Source organism: Schistocerca gregaria, chromosome 2 (assembly GCF_023897955.1).
Source record: "Schistocerca gregaria isolate iqSchGreg1 chromosome 2, iqSchGreg1.2, whole genome shotgun sequence".
In the NCBI taxonomy this organism is placed as follows: domain Eukaryota; kingdom Metazoa; phylum Arthropoda; class Insecta; order Orthoptera; family Acrididae; genus Schistocerca; species Schistocerca gregaria.
Window position 1 is genome coordinate 1,019,730,694 of NC_064921.1, and position 17,250 is coordinate 1,019,747,943.

General features: G+C 45.7%; 1 protein-coding gene across 1 annotated transcript in view; it reads left to right on the plus strand.

Annotated features, from left to right (window-relative positions):
* Window positions 1–11,117: 11,117 nt before the first annotated feature.
* LOC126335513 (protein yellow-like) overlaps window positions 11,118–17,250 on the plus strand; it is a 116,644-nt gene continuing 110,511 nt past the window's right edge. The window contains exon 1 of the mRNA XM_049998868.1: window positions 11,118–11,207. The gene's annotated coding sequence lies outside the window, so the exon portion shown is untranslated. The remainder of the gene's footprint in view (window positions 11,208–17,250) is intronic.

Sequence of the window (17,250 nt, forward strand, 5' to 3'; positions counted from 1 at the left end):
GTACGCTTTTTGCTAATATGTCCTCAGCAACCCCGAAAGTGAGTGGACTTGTTGATTTACAAGCAAAAAAACAACAAGCTGAAGCCGGCCATCTTTGAATCCAATAATGTATATATTCAACAATGTTCATTAACTTGTATCAACAAAGTAACTTAATTTTTACACACTCCGAAAAGTAGTTTCAGGAGTTGGTCTGTAATTAGAAGAGATGAATAGCCATTTTAGCTGACAAATTAAACCTGTATCGGCCGTGTGGTTCTAGGCGCTACAGTCTGGAACCGCGCGACCGTAAGTTCGAATCCTGCCTCGGGCATAGATGTGTGTGATGTCCTTACGTTAGTTAGGTTTAAGTAGTTCTAAGTTCTAGGGGACTGATGACCACAGCAGTTAAGTCCCATAGTGCTCAGAGCCATTTGAACCATTTTTTGAAAGCTGCATCTCATTTATCATATGTCATGCAAATAGCCTAAATGCTATTTCACAGCATTAGAACACGGCGGATCCCTCGAAAACGCGTCGGTATTGGTAGAATTTGTTGTAATAAAATGACTAATAACGTCATGTTGGTAGTTAAAGAGTTACTTTAATTCTAGATGTTCTTGTTTGCAAAAGGAGTGTCCGAAAAGAACTAAAATCTAAATTTTCTTTTACACTTTGCAAAGTTATGTTTTAATTCTTTTGTAAGTGTTTAGCCTTTTCCACGACTTTATTCTGAGTGGCAGTTTGTTTTACCAGATATGAACGAGTTTTGAATATTTATTCGCATTTGCGTGTTTCATGCCTAATTTGTAAATTATTGATAGTGACAACTAACTCCCGATAGGGAGAGAGAGAAAAAAAGAGACACATAGAGGCAGGGTACTCTTATATGAACGTAACATCGAATATTACAGAACACGCTGCCATTAAATTATATGGCAAATTCTGGGAAAATTTCTTAAAGGTTCAGAGGAAGGTACAATGAGGCAGTTGGTAACCATATTTCAGAATCTTGTAAATAAATAGGAAGATATTAGCATTTTATGTCCTATGATGGAGCATTTTTCCGCTGGTTCCCTTCTTTTCCCTGTTACACCAGGGCACGTAACTCATACAAAAAAAAGTTTTGGTCGGTACAATTTAGATAGTTTACTTATGTGAAACTGCAACTACCCAATACTGATGTTACACCTCAGACCGGAGTTTAAGTGCAAAAAAGTTTTCCATGTGTTCCAGTAATACAACAAGGGGTTGCTATATGATTACGGAGACAAGCATATTTCTCCGTGGTACATTACTTTATAACTATGCTTTCGCCTGACACTGGATTTTACTTGCGTATTCCACGTGTTCAAGTATGTAACGTTCAACCTCTGTATCTCGAAAACGATTAAAGAAATGAAGAAAATTTTGAAGGCTGTTCGAGATCGGTATTATGCGAATACATAGTCAAGTTACAGCCATTTCCTGCTCTTGGCCGTCTTGGAACCTACTGCTGACTTTTGAAATCCAAAAGGCAAAGGTCCCGAGTTTGAGTCTCAGTCCGGCACAAAGTTTTAATCTGCATTGAAGTTTCATATCAGGGGACACTCCGCTGCAGAGTGAAAATCTCATTCCGGAAACCAAACAGCAAGTTTTGGTGTGTTTATTGATGAAAGATAATGATTTTTGAAAACGGTGAGATGACTCTTGTAGATAAATGCCTAAAGAATATACTGTTACAATTGGAGCAATATGCTGTACTTATTTATTATTCAGATTCTGCCTCACACGAGATTTTACGTGCGCGAGTAGAATTGCTGTGAGCACATGTACCTTGGGATCGGACGAGCCAGCCGCCGTGGCCGAGCGGTTCTAGGCGCTTCAGTCCGGAACTGCGCGACTGATACGGTCGCAGGTTCGAATCCTGCCTCGGGCATGGACGTGAGTGATGTCCTTAGGTTAGTTAGGTTTAAAGTATTTATAAGTTCAAGGGGACTGATGACCTCAGATGTTAAGTCTCATAGGGCTCAGAGCCTTTTGAACCATTTCTGGAACGGATGAGGATACGAAGAAAATTTTCAAGTTCGTTTTGGACCGGCATCTTAGACACACATCGAAAAAATTTCAGGCAGTTTCTGTGCATATTCGTCTCTGGAATCCTGGACTGTGTTTTGATGCACTGGTGACAGCGAAAATTTAGTAAAAAAAGTCCTCTTTGTGCAGTTCTCCGAGGAATCGTCCATGACGTAATAGTACTTTCATAAGTCCTATCAAGGCCAGTTTCGAACACCTGAAAGTCAGAAGGAACCAACCGATTTTTTTCATTTACCGACGCTGAACTTTGAACCCGCATGTAGGATAATGAAGTTAAGGCGATCCCTCTGATGGGTAGACAAATGGTTCCTAGACCAAAGTCGATCGAAAACACTAAGGACATGACACACCGTTTTTATGCGCGGCGTTTTGGAACACATTGGTAAGCATTCTGTCGGATGCGTACCTGTAAGTAAGTCACAGAACTTTTTAGAAACAACGAAGGCGAAAAAAAAGATCAGACACAGCAGGAACTGAGCCAGCTGGTGAACACTTCGAAACTTCAGCCTTTGTGCTATGACTTCTACATCTACATCTACATGATTACGCTGCTATTCACAATAAAGTGTCTGGCAGAGGGTGCAATGAACGACCTTCATGCTGTCTCTCTACCGTTCCACTCTCGAACGGCACGCGGGAAAAACAAGCACTTAATTTTTTCCGTGCGAGCCCTGATTTCTCTTATTTTATCGTGATGATCATTTCTCCATATGTAGGTGGGTGCCAATAGAATGTTTTCGCAATCGGAGGAGAAAACTGGTGATTGAAATTTGATGAGAAGATCCCGTCGCAACGAAAAACGCCTTTGTTTTAATGAATGCCTCTCAAATTCACGTATCATGTCTGCGAACGAAAAGCACCTTTGTTTTAATGATTGCCTTTCCAATTCACGTATCATGTCTGTGAGACTATCTCTTCTATTTCGCGATAATAGAAAAAGAGCTGTCATTCTTTGCACTTTTTCGATGTCATCCGTCAGTCCGACCTGATGCGGATCCCACACCGCACAGCAGTACTCCAGAATAGGGGGGACAAGCGTAGTGTAAGCAGTCTCTTTGGTAGACATGTTGCACCTTCTAAGTGCTCTGACAATGAATCGCAGTCTTTGGTTTGCTCTACCCACAATATTGTCTATGTGATCGTTCCAATTGAGGTTATTTGTAATTGTAATCCCTAAGTATTTAGTTGAATTGACAGCCCTCAGATTTGTGTGACTTATCGCGCAATCAAAATTTAGCTGATTTCTTTTCGTACTCATGTGAATAACTTCGCACTTTTCTTTATTCAGGGTCAATTGCCACTTTTCGCACCATACAGATATCTTATCTAAATCATTTTGCAAGTCGTTTTGATCACCTGATGACTTGACAAGACGGTAAATGACAGCATCATCTGCAAACAATCCAAGACGGCTACTCAGATTGCCTCCTATATTAGTTCTGTTTTACTCGAAGACTTCACGTCTATTACTGCGAACTGTGTCCGCTCCCAGTAGCGTGGCAGTAGCCGTGGCAGTTGACGCTAAATAAGGAAAAGTGTGAGATGATCCACATGAGTTCCAAAAGAAATCCGTTGGAATTCGATTACTCGATAAATAGTACAATTCTCAAGGCTGTCAATTCAACTAAGTACCTGGGTGTTAAAATTACGAACAACTTCAGTTGGAAGGACCACATAGATAATATTGTCGGGAAGGCGAGCCAAAGGTTGCGTTTCATTGGCAGGACACTTAGAAGATGCAACAAGTCCACTAAAGAGACAGCTTACACTACACTCGTTCGTCCTCTGTTAGAATATTGCTGCGCGGTGTGGGATCCTTACCAGGTGGGATTGACGGAGGACATCGAAAGGGTGCAAAAAAGGGCAGCTCGTTTTGTATTATCGCGTTATAGGGGAGAGAGTGTGGCAGATATGATACACGAGTTGGGATGGAAGTCATTAAAGCATAGACGTTTTTCGTCGCGGCGAGACCTTTTTACGAAATTTCAGTCACCAACTTTCTCTTCCGAATGCGAAAATATTTTGTTGAGCCCAACCTACATAGGTAGGAATGATCATCAAAATAAAATAAGAGAAATCAGAGCTCGGACAGAAAGGTTTAGGTGTTCGTTTTTCCCGCTCGCTGTTCGGGAGTGGAATAGTAGAGAGATAGTATGATTGTGGTTCGATGAACCCTCTGCCAAGCACTAAAATGTGAATTGCAGAGTAGTCATGTAGATGTAGACGTAGCTCAGGTGGCAGTCGGCTCTGAGCCGTGGCAGCGTGCGGACGGCCCCGCGCGCCGGCCAGAACTCCGCTGCAGGCGTTGTTTACTTCCTCGTCGTAGCTTTAAGGCTTGTGCCCGTCTACCGTGAACATAAAAAAAAAATGGTTCAAATGGCTCTGAGCCCTATCAGACTCAACTGCTGTGGTCATCAGTCCCCTAGAACTTGGAACTACTTAAACCTAACTAACCTAAGGACATCACACACATCCATGCCCGAGGCAGGATTCGAACCTGCGACCGTAGCAGTCGCACGGTTCCGGACTGCGCGCCTAGAACCGCACGGCCACAGCGGCCGGCCTACCGTGAACATGTCGAGCGCTTACCGCCGTGCGACCCTTAAAGTTTCCTTCCCAGCTGAACATGCGCGACCTCGTGCACAAGAAGTTGAAACGTTCCTACGTGAAGAAGTTTGTTTAGATCCTACCCACGTTCTCGGAATCCATTTTTCGATCACGAGTAGTGTCGTTCATATTAAAATGACAAACACCGAGGTGTTTAAGTTCAAATACTCTGATGGTCACGTCGGAGCTGTAACACTTGAACTCGCAGAGTACGGTCAACGCACGATTAGGGTGTTTGAACTACCTTTTGAAGTGCCGAAGTACGTAGTTGTCTCTGGGTTACAACCATACGGTAACGTCATCGGTTACGTAGAGGAAAAATGGCAAACCTTCACGACCTACCATGTTCTTAATGGTGTGCGTCAGGTCAAAATTGAACTGAAAAAACATATACCATCATACCTGACAATTGACGGGGTGCGAGCCATTGTCATGTACGACGGCCAACCCCGAACATGTGCGGGTTGTGGACAAGAAGGTCACGTCAGATCTGCCTGCATGCGACGCCGTCTGATCCAGACGCCGGTCGGCGAGGAAGCGTCCCCAGCGGTGATCACTCAGATCCCTGTCACATATGCCAAGGCTGCCCAGGAAGGTAGCACATCTACACAGGGTCTTCCTGCTCCGTTGACGTCGTCTGATCAGGTAGATGCAACCGCTACTGAGATTCCTTCTGAGGTGCCACAGACGCCAGATCCTGTCCTGCCGCATCATCGCAGCACTGTGACTGAAAATGCTGCTGAGATGGACGTTGATCCGGGAGTGGTACCTACTTCTGCTTTCCTTCAGACTGGTCCGGAATCAGACAAAAGCCACCCGCAATCAGACTCGGAACGACCTGTTCGAAAACAAGGGTCGATACGAAAGAGAAAGAAACGTATCCGCACACCCCCTCATGAATCCATTCTACGGATGGATACCGGGGATGCAGAACCGAATATGGACGACAAACTGCTCTATGATGACCAAAAGTCTGATGCGAACGACCCGCCACAGGCGACCACTGGCAACGATCACCCCTCCTTATTGGCGCCGTCGCCCTCACAGGTCGACGTTGAAGAGAATCTATCCGCTGAGCCGAAAACTACGTCTCCTCTCCACATGGATGATGTACACAGCCGGTACCCTACCGCAGTATCAGTCTCCTGGGCAGACGACGTGGTGATCGAAGGGACTGGGGGGGGGGGGGGGGGGGACGGTGCTGATGATGAGGCGCCCCCATCGGTCGCGCCCGCGCCCGCAAACTCTCCACAATAGCAACCTCTTCGGCGGACCGGCAAGATCGACGACCTCTCGCTCCTGAAGAAGCAGCCGCACCTGTGCCTGTGGGACTCCAACACAAGCATTATCGTGTCGCAACGATTAACCTCGCGACCATTCGTGCGCCCCACAAACTAACGCTGCTCCGCGATATGATTTATGATGCGGACATTGATATTGCGCTTTTTCAGGAAGTAAATGTCGCCGATTTTTCACCACCACATGGCTTCACGGCGCATCTTTCTCCCGCTTCAGACACCGGTAGTGGTGTTGCCATCATCATACGAGAAGGTCTTCCTGCCGAAGATGTCCTGTACCTCCCCAACGGCAGAGGTATAGCCCTTACTCTCTTTGGTGTACGCATCGTCAACATTTATGCGCCGTCGGGCTCCAGCTACCGTCGTGAACGCAATGCCTTCTTCGCAGATGAAGTTACACACCTTTTTATGGGACCACACGATGACTGGGTCATGGGTGGAGACTTCAACTGCACCCAGCGACATCAGGATCAATTGCCGCGTCACTCACCATGCGCAGCTCTGGAAACAGTTGTGACGCGGCTACAATTTGTCGACACGTGGAGACATGTTCACGATGATCTTTTGGGCTTTACGTACTACACTGCGCACTCCTCTAGCCGACTGGATCTCATCTACATCTCGCGATCCCTAATTCAACACACTCGACAGGCTGAAATCTGGCCTGTTGCTTTCTCAGATCATGAGGCTTATTTCTGTGACGTTGTTCTCACAAGACAGGCAGTATGGCACGGACGTGGTTTATGGAAACTGAACACGGCACTTCTTAACTCACCTGACTGTCGACTTCTAATAGAAGACAATTGGATCACATGTAATAGACGCCGTCCCACGTATCCGTCTACCATATCCTGATCGATCCAGTGTGCAAAACCTGCTCTTCGAAAAACTTGGATCCGGTATGGCAAAGATGTTGTCGCCTGGAGGAAGAGCACTATGGACTTTTACTACAGGATCCTACGAGAATGCTCCACGATGCCAGCCTTCCCTGAGCGTCATACAAGGATGAACCATGCTAAGGCCCAAATCTCCAATCTCATGCGAAGGCATTTGGAAGGAGCGATAGTACGATCTCGTCCTGCTGATCGCATGCCTCATGAACATCCATCTATGTACCATATCATCCAAGAACGCCAACATCGACGCCGAAAATTTATTCACGTCCTAACAGACCAAGAAGGGCGTCGCTACGTAACCCAATCTGCAATAGGGAATGTGCTTCCGCCCACTACCAGCAGCTGTACGCCGCAATTCCACATTCCCCACGGTTGATCGAGGAAGTCTCACAGCTCAACTTCGGTGGTATCCCAGGAGATGCGGCAATTGACTTGGTGTCAGAGGTGACTGATGATGAAGTCCGCGATGCGTTCCGGGCAGGAGCCATCAATCGCTCCCCAGGACCCGACGGTCTTCCCCTCGAATTTTATCGCACCTTCCGTGATTTGTTAGAGTCCACCATCACCTCCATATGTCGGGAACTGATGTCTCCGGAAGTACCTGTGCCGGACGCTTTCATGGAAAGAATTATTATTCCTGTACATAAACCGATTGGTGGCAACAATATCAGTGATTATCGGCCCCTCACCCTCCTTAACAGTAATAAGAAAATCTTCACTCGCCTTTTGGCGGCAGGACTTAAAAACATTGCCTGATATGTTGTGTCGCCAGACCAAGCATCTTTGGGAGGGGATAACCATATCCGCACGGCTTTATGCCGATACACGGATATGATCGCCGTTACCCAGGCACACCGCCTCTCTGGGGCACTTGCGTCTTTGGACTTTAGTCAAGCTTTTGATAGGGTTGACCATTCGTTCCTTACGGCCGTTCTCCGCCATATGGGTTTCCAAGTCGCCGTTATCACGGTAGTGATGCGCCTTCTGCGGGGTGCCTCTTCCAGGATTATGCACAATGGCAGACTCACTCGTCCGATAAAAATAGGTCGATCCGTACGTCAAGGTTGCCCTCTATCAGCGATTTTGTACGCCTTTTCCTTGGAATCCTTGCTATGTGGACTCAGACAACGTTTGGTAGGGTTGTCCATAGATCGATACCGATTCTGTTGCACGGCCTATGCTGACGATGTAGTCATCTGTTTACGTAATGCCGACGAGGTTCGATCTGTTTTGACGTGGGTAGCGACTTACGGTGATGCGTCGGGTAGTTCTTTAAACGTACGTAAGTCACAAGTTATGTTCATTGGCACGGGACTCCCTGTGGAGTGTGTTACACCTCTCACCACTGATGATACCATTCGCTGTTTGGCAATAGATTATTCATATGATCTCCGGCGTTCATTCGCCATCAACTGCCGACGCCTCCTTTTATTGATCAGAGCAGGTCTTATGGGCCATTGCCTTCGATCCCTAGATATTCTCCAACGAACTCGATATGTCAATATATATATCGCATCCCGAGTTCCCCATGTAGCACAAGTTCTACCTTTCCCGCTTACTATGGCACGTCGCATGTTGGCGGCGATGGCATCTTTCGTCAGCTCTGGGCTGTTGTTCAGAGTTAACTATGCAACCCTTACTCTTCCCCGTGAACAAGGTGGGATAGGTCTGTTTCACGTGCCGGATAGAGCTCGCGCCCTGTTTGTCAGCTCCCAGATGACGGTATGGACACGTTGTCCAACGAGCCTCACTGATATCCTCCTGTCGGCATATTCGCCGGTCTCACAGCCCCAGTGATGATCTCGGATGTTCCGGCCCAGTTCCATTATACACGATACTTCTTTCTTGAACTCAGTTATCTACGCCTCACCTTACCAAGACAGCTTCTACTCAAGACAAAGGCAGTATACAATGTCCTCCAATTAGGTCGTCCACCTAACCCAATTGAACAAAAGTTCCCCCAGGTTGACTGGCGTCCTGTATGGCGCGCGGTTTTCGCCCGTTACCTTGACACGAATGTTCAATCTGTCTGGTACCTAACTGTCAATGGTAAGCAAATCAACCAATTTCGCCTTCATCGTATCCACCTCGCCCAATAACCTCTCTGTTCCACGTGTGGAGTGCCTGACAATGATGAACATCGGTTTCTTTGTTGACCGGCGGCGGAGGTTTGGCACTTGATTCGTCGTATTGTCGCTTTTCTAACGCGGTACATTCCGGATCGGATTACTCCCCTTTCATTATTATTTCCGGAACTTGAATATTTTCCTAGGACAAAGACCAATGTAGTGAATTGGATTCGCGGACATGTCATTCGCTACCTATTTGGACAAACTGTAGACGCTGTACTCGATTTTTGGACATATCTCAATGACCGTCATTATGTCGTTGTCCGTCACCCGAAATACAGTTCCTTGGGTGTGCTTTCCACGAGCCGCCTTGAAACTGGAATGTGTTAAGCCAAGAGAGAAGAAGGTTTCCTGTTTGAACCAATGAACATTTCTGAACAGCCGGCCGCGGTGGTCTCGCGGTTCTAGGCGCGCAGTCCGGAACCGTGCGACTGCTACGGTCGCGGGTTCGAATCCTGCCTCGGGCATGGATGTGTGTGATGTCCTTAGGTTAGTTAGGTTTAAGTAGTTCTAAGTTCTAGGGGACTGATGACCACAGCAGTTGAGTCCCATAGTGCTCAGAGCCATTTGAACCATTTCTGAACAAATGAACAGAACACATCAATTTCTAGAAGACGTGACTCAACATATTACCAGCGGGGCGCAGAAGGCCTCTGATCAATTACACAACAAAACTAAACAAAAAAACATAACAACAATAAAAATAAAAATAAAATTCAGTAAAAGGAACATTTTGTTATGTTTATAAGGATAGCCATAACCTTGATTTCCCATATTTCCCCTGGTATAGAGGCAGCTCTCTGGGGTAGGTTTAGTCAGGAGCCAACACCTGAAGTGGATCAGATTTTTTTGTTATAGGATGAAAAGTGCCGGTGGCACTTTTTTTTAGTTCTATTTAAAAAAAGTGGTGAGCGCGACAGAATATCAATCCCAAGGGCCCGGGTTCGATTACCGTCTGGGTTGGAGATTTTCTCCGCTCAGGGTCCGGGTATTGTATTGTCGTAATCACCATCATTTCAACCCCATCGACTCGCAAGTCGCCGAAGTGGCGTCAAATCGAAAGACTTGCACCCGGCGAAGGGTCTACCCGACGGGAAGCCTTAGTCACACGACTACGAACTGTGACCTTTCTGACAGGAAATCACGAATCCAGTCACACAACTGAGGCGATACTCCGTAGGACGCAGTTTGGTTAGAAGACACTTGTGAGGAACGGTGTCGAAAGCCTTCTGGAAATCTAAAAATGTGGAATCAATTTAACATCCCCTGTCGATAGCACTTATTACTTCATGAGCGTGAAGAGCTAGTTGTGTTTCGCAGGAACGATATTTTCTGAAACCGTGCTGACTATGTGTCAAATCGTTTTCTTCGAGGTACTTCATAATGTTGGAATACAGTATATGTTCCAAAACCCTACTGCAAATCGACGTAAGTGATATAGGCCTGTAATTCAGCGGTTTACTCCTACTTCCCTTTTTGTGTATTGGTGAAACTTGAGCAATTTTCCGGTCTTTAGGTACGTATTTTTCTGTGAGCGACTGGTCGTATGAGATTGCTAAATATGGAGCTATTTTATCAGCATACTCTGAGAGGAACCTGACTGGTATACAATCTGGACCGGAAGCTTTGTCTTTAATACGTTCGTGAAGATTTTAACCGCCGTTGTGTCATTAAATGACGGTTAATTATAACCAAGAACGACGCGTTTTCAAACACATTTAATGCGCCTCTCAAAACAGTCCACTTTCATAACACGCAAGCTATGACGCGAAAAGTATCGACTGCTGAATCCAATATGGCATTTCCCAAGCCCCCCCACACTTCGAACGCTATCAAAAGTCCACATCAGTTCCTATACTCTCCAGTTAAGTCCTGCAAACTGTAGGTTACCCCTAAACAGACGGAATCTACGATAGGTGTTACGGTACTGATAGGTTTCTCGGTGTCAGGCGCGCGTTGAGACCACCGTCGCCAGGTTTGGCGACAGGGGCGGCAGCGTGAGCTTGGTGCCCGGACTGTGTCCGGCGCCGGGCGTCCCCGGTGCGTGACCTCCACCTTGGGACGCAGCTGGGCGGCGCGGCGGTGAAAGTGCGGCAGCGCCGGCTTAGAAGCGGCGGGCGGGCCTCCCCAGCGCCCAGTCGCGGCTCCGACGCCGACGCCGACACATCACAGCCGCGCAGCGCCCGCTTACCGCCGACACACCCGGCACCACACTGCAGCAGGTAGGCGCCGCTACTGGAACTACGCGGCAGTAACGAGACGTCTGAAGTAACAGTGCTGTTATACCTGCACTTCATATTGACGTTTCCTGTTCCCACTAGTTCATGTATCCTAGGTTAATGCTGCGTCCCCCTTTATATCACAACACCATCCTATTACAGTCTCGTAAATGAAGTTATTCACGTATGACTCCTCACCTTATCCTGGCTCTTTCAAAACGCACTTCCATCCGCCCTAAGCATGTTTAAATGACTCGATAAAATACTGTTACTACTGTTTCGGAGCTTCATCTACATAAGCGTCCTGCGAGCCACTATGGAGTGCGTGGCAGAAAGTACTTTTTACCGCTACTATCTTTTTCCAACTTTCTTGAGTCACCAGTCTTTTGACTGGTTCCATGTGGGCCGATCGCTATGAATTTCTCTCCTGTACCAACCATTTCACCTCGGCGTAGCACATGCAGACTACGTCAGCAATTATTTGCTGGATGTTTCCCAGTCTCTCTGTTCCTCTACAGTTTTTACTCTATACAGCTCCGTCTAGTACCCTGATGTGTTAACACGTGTACCTTATGTGATTACGTAGGCTTTCCCGGCGTAATAAGTCTTGAAAGTCTCTTCGGGTTTGCTGGCGGATCCTAAAATCAACTTGACCCGATAGCTCGGCGATCCAACTGGTCACCATCGTCAGGGAGATGCTTCTTCTGCTGACGAGTCCCGCGGGAAGAAGCATTTTCCTGAAGATGGCGACCAGTTGGATCGCCGAAATATTGAGTCAACTTGATTTTAGGATCCGTCAGGAAACCCGAAGAGACTTGCAGGTGTACTTTCATCGTCGTTTCTCCGTCCGCAGTTCGAAGTCCAGTGGCTAGCGTTGCTGCCTCTGGATCACGGTGTCCCGGGTTCGATTCTCGGCCGGGTTGGGGATTTTATCTGCCCGGTGACTCGTTGTTTGTGTTGTTCTTATCATCATCATCACCATTCGTGACTGAGGCTGGATTGGATTGTGAAATAAATTGGACTGTATACACATTGGCACTTTGTACGGACGCTGATGGGTGCGCAGTTGAGCGCCCCACAAACCAAACATCATCATCGTCCCTTCTTCTTTCTCTACATGAAATGTATTCGCAGTTACCAGTATGGGCAGCCATCAGCTGTATAATGGAAAGACAATGAACATTTGTGCCGGACGGGGACTGCAACCCGGATTTCCCGCTTACTGCGATCGGTCGATTCGTCGTTAGGCTGTCAAGGCCACACCCAAACTTCCATGAGTCGTCAGACATGTGTCTGCAGCCTGCAGTCATACACTCATTATATACATGCCCGTGCAGGCGATAAATTGTAACTGAAACTGAGAAGCCAAAAGATGGGAGAAACCTTGAAAAAATCGTGTAAAAGTTGCATATTATTAGATATGATTTGTACCACCTGTAGCTGTGAAATAATTCTTTTTTTATAGCGGCGGCAGTGTCGAGCATTACTCATCATTAAAGATACGCACGCAGGCGTAAATACACCCGCTGTAACTAAACTCCGTCCGAACAAACCTCGGAAGATATTCATGGTAAACAAATCGGCCACAGTTGTAGAATACAGCAATGACCAAAGTCTTACACGACAGAAGTCGCTACACACCTCGATTTCCGTCGTGGAAGACTTCGGTCGGTAAAGTATTTTACAAATGTGGCGGACTTAATTTACCATGAACATGTTCCAGAACAGTTATGTCCCACAAATAAGAATTTGAACCTAGGAACGCCCAACGATGCAGACCGACCTCGTGTCATCCTCAGGCGATACGGCTGTGGAGGTCAGCGTGCCCTCTCCTGGCCGTTGTCAGCTTACGTGACCGGAGGCGCTGCTTCTCAGTCAGGCAGCTCCCCTGCTGACCTCACAAGGGCTCAGTGCAGCCAGAATGTCAACAGCGCACGGCATATTTGGACGGTCGCCCATCAAATACACACGCTATTCGATATATCAACCGCCTAATGGGTACATTTCAGTTTTATTTTTGTTCGTAATCATCTTCAACTGGGAACAGCAGCGTAGACGAGAAACCTCGTAGAATAATCGATAAATAAGATGACGAGAAATATGATAGATTATAATGCATGCTGACTCTTTCAACTTTACTGTTTTTAAACGTGGTCCTAAAACCTTTGTTCCGAAAAAGTGCTGAGGGTTTTCAAATCAAACATGTGTGCATATTTTTGTGTTTACATAGCTTTCTTGAGGACTCTAATATCACACATTGTGCCGATAATGATCGAAATAATTCAGGAAGAGACTGAAAGTTTTTAGAACTAAGTTTCCTAAGTATACAAATCACGTTCGGTACAACAATCGTTATTCATTTCTGCATTTCTTCATAATGCATGCTGACTCTTTCAACTTTACTGTTTTTAAACGTGATCCTAAAACCTTTGTTCTGAAAAAGTGCTGAGGGTTTTCAAATCAAACATGTGTGCATATTTTTGTGTTTACATAGCTTTCTTGAGGACTCTAATATGACACATTGTGCCGATAATGATCGAAATAATTCAGGAATAGACTGAAAGTTTTTAGAACTAAGTTTCCTAAGTATACAAATCACGTTCGGTACAACAATCGTTATTCATTTCTGCAAAAATGCGCTACACGAGCAGTGAATAGTTGATCGTCCAGGCCGAATTTGGTTTGTATACGGAGCATATAAACTGAACACTAAGCATTCAGAACTTTGTACGACTCTCGCTTCTTGACTAGCGTTCACGTATACTAAACAAATGCGATTTATACGTACTGTTTACCCAGTGGGCCATGTGAGGTGGCGCAAGCGTCATCGCGGTGGACACTTATTATGAAGGGTGGGCCCAAAATTAACATCATTACACAGGTATTCTGTATCTTTCCACATCTATTCGCCATGTTACTCCGACAAAGCTAGCGATCTACCTCTTTAACCCCGTATTTCATAACGAGACGGCGAGTGAGATATTGTCAAGACTGCGTACGATACAAATAGGCGAGCCGGTTTTTAAAGCGCCACGTACGCCATCCATTTGCTGTGTTAGCCATTCATCCTTTGCGCGTCGTCTGATTCGAGTTATAAATACTGTCGAAGAGACAATCTTTAATGTCACTGCCGGCCGGGATGGCGCTAGTGGCGCTACAGTCTGGAACCGCGCGACCGCTACGGTCGCAGGTTCGAATCCTGCCTCGGGCATGGATGTGTGTGATGTCCTTAGGTCAGTTAGGTTTAAGTAGTTCTAAGTTCTAGGGGACTGATGACCTCAGATGTTAAGTCCCATAGTGCTCAGAGCCATTCGAACCAACTTCCATGTCACTCCATTCATTTTTTGCTTCGTGTCCATCCTGAGACTGCAATGAGTGTTACAATTTCCGTCATTGTTCCACCTGGCTCTGGTGCATGGCGACATTATTTATGGGGGACCGAACAAAGTACCGCGCACTACTGGCAATTAATCGTATGCTCAAAAGTTTCTTCGTGATCAATAGACGATGCTGTGCCACTTGGTTGCTGTAATTTATCAACTGATCATCCGTAACAAGTTAACCTGAGAAATATTAACTGCTAGCATGCTACTAGCAATGATACACCTGAAGGACAATGAGTGTAAGTTACCGAAGGAACAACAAAAAAACACCCCCATATAATTGCGTTTAAGGAACGAATTATTTACGAGTGTCTTATTTTGCGCCTGATTCCATTAGTGGCATGTTTCTTTTTGGATTTGTGTGTTTCTCTGAAAGCAAAAAGAAAAATTTTTTAAAATGCGAAATATTAGAAGGAAGGAAAGAGCCCCCAATTGTACTTAAATTCAACTCTGACTTAGCATTCTTCATAAAGTCGAATGATGCTTTTGAAAATTTGTACTGAATTCGAATAAATCATCAGAGAAGCGTGAAATTTTTGTCATATGTGGCTAACAGTACTGCACAGAAACGATTAGAGCTTCAAATTATCGATCTACATAGTCTCTCTTCCTTTTGTGATTTTGAGGCCACTAGCGCAATCACTCCGACTTCAGGGAACCGCCCCATTAAAAAAATGACACATTTTCAGTGACACGTGCTTTAAGTAGATTTTGGAAGTCTTCAATCCAGAATAAAATAAGATAACCTCTGGCTTAACTAATCGCAAATCCAGCTCGCCTGAGCGGAAAAGAAGCCTGTTTTCCGTCAGATCACATTGCAGTATGTAAATACAGAAAAACGTACCTGCTACAGACGATGAAGCCCACAGAAAAATACGATATCGTTAAATTCCTCTTACAAGTTTCGAGAGCGCTGGTTAGGTCACCATTTGAATATGAATGTACGGCGCAACGTATCGAATTTCTTTCATAACCATTACTTCTCAGCACAACTTACCATCAACACCATTACGAGCTTTTCAGACTGTTTCTGACCACCCTGTAGAGGCCTACTACGTAAGCCTATCTTCACTGCATGGCAGGAGGGGAAGAGGGGTGGGCAGTGTCTGATTCCATGCAACATTAACTGGGATGTAAAAAAAAAAAAAAAAAAAAAAAAGGTTCCACTCTTCCACGTCTGCTGGGGGAAACAGTGACTGGGATTTATTATAATATTATTATCATAATTAACTTGCTAGTCTGCTAACTTGGCCAAATACCAGCAGCAGCGGCTGAACAGAAAGCGGAACGTATTTGGACGAAGAGTACTGTATGTCACCTGAACCTTGATGCTGAACATTGTTTCCGAATTAGTTACTGGATTCCCATTGCAGAAGTTACCACTCTGACACTAAACAGCTATGGCTCGTCTCCACTGGACATGAGAATGCGGAACACGCCTCTATACATGTCTGTTCATGATTCGTCTTGGGGCATACTTTTCTACTCGAATAAATTTAATTTCGGCACCTATTATGTGCTTGCATGGGGTTTAGAACACACTGGGAAAGGGTTCCGCACAGATCAAGTAGCAGACACAAGATGTGTCAGATCTTTACAGTCAAAATCATACAGACTGCAGAAAATCCAAACCTAAGTACTCAGATATGGTCGGAAATGAGTACATCGGGTAATATGACTGCTGCGGGAGCGATGTGTGGGAGGCCCTTGTTTGCAAGCTACTTTTGATTCAGAAACAAAAATACCTGCCGGATCGACTTTGATGGCGCCACATTCCTAAACCACGCACAACTGTCTGTGACGTGTCGGAGGAGGAGGAGGATACTATTGTTTAACGTCCCGTCGACAACGAGGTCATTAGAGACGGAGCGCAAGCTCGGGTGAGGGAAGGAAACTGGCCGTGCCCTTACAAAGGAACCATCCCGGCATTTGCCTGAAGCGATTTAGGGAAATCACGGAAAAGCTAAATCAGGATGGCCGGAGACGGGATTGAACCTTCGTCCTCCCGAATGCGAATCCAGTGTGCTAACCACTGCGCCACCTCGCTCGGTCTGTGACGTGTCCATTGTGTAGCTAACCACCGTTAATAGTTCATAGCTGGCGGTCGGAAGTGCTGTTACGGGAAGCTGCAGACACGCGTTTAATTGAGCTGTAACACATTATAGTTCCAGGGAAGCCAAACGAGTGGATAAGGAGTAATTTGGCAACAGGAATCAGTCCATTAGGGGAAATTTATCACTGTACACAAAAATCTGACAAGAAACTGAGTCTCTGAAATCACAGAGAGCTGCTAAGGTTCACAACAAAGATTTGTTCGCACAGCTGAATTCGAGAAGAGGGTTTCAAATATCGAGGTAGATGATTCATCAGTATAGAGCTTATCATCATGGTCGTGAAATGCACGCTTCAAAGAATAAAGTGTTTTGAGTTTTGGTAGAGCAAGAGTCACAGCCGTACCACAAGGAACACATCCAAACTATTTAATACTATCTTGTTTAGATTCGTTGGTTGGTTTGGGGAATTAAAGGGACCAGACTGCGACGGTCATCGGTCCCCTTGTTTAGAGATGAATTAAGTAGAGTAAATAGAAAGGAAGGCAAAAAAGGAGCTATAGGGCCAAATGATTTTGCAGCTGGTGTTCAACTGTGTCAACGGATTATGTT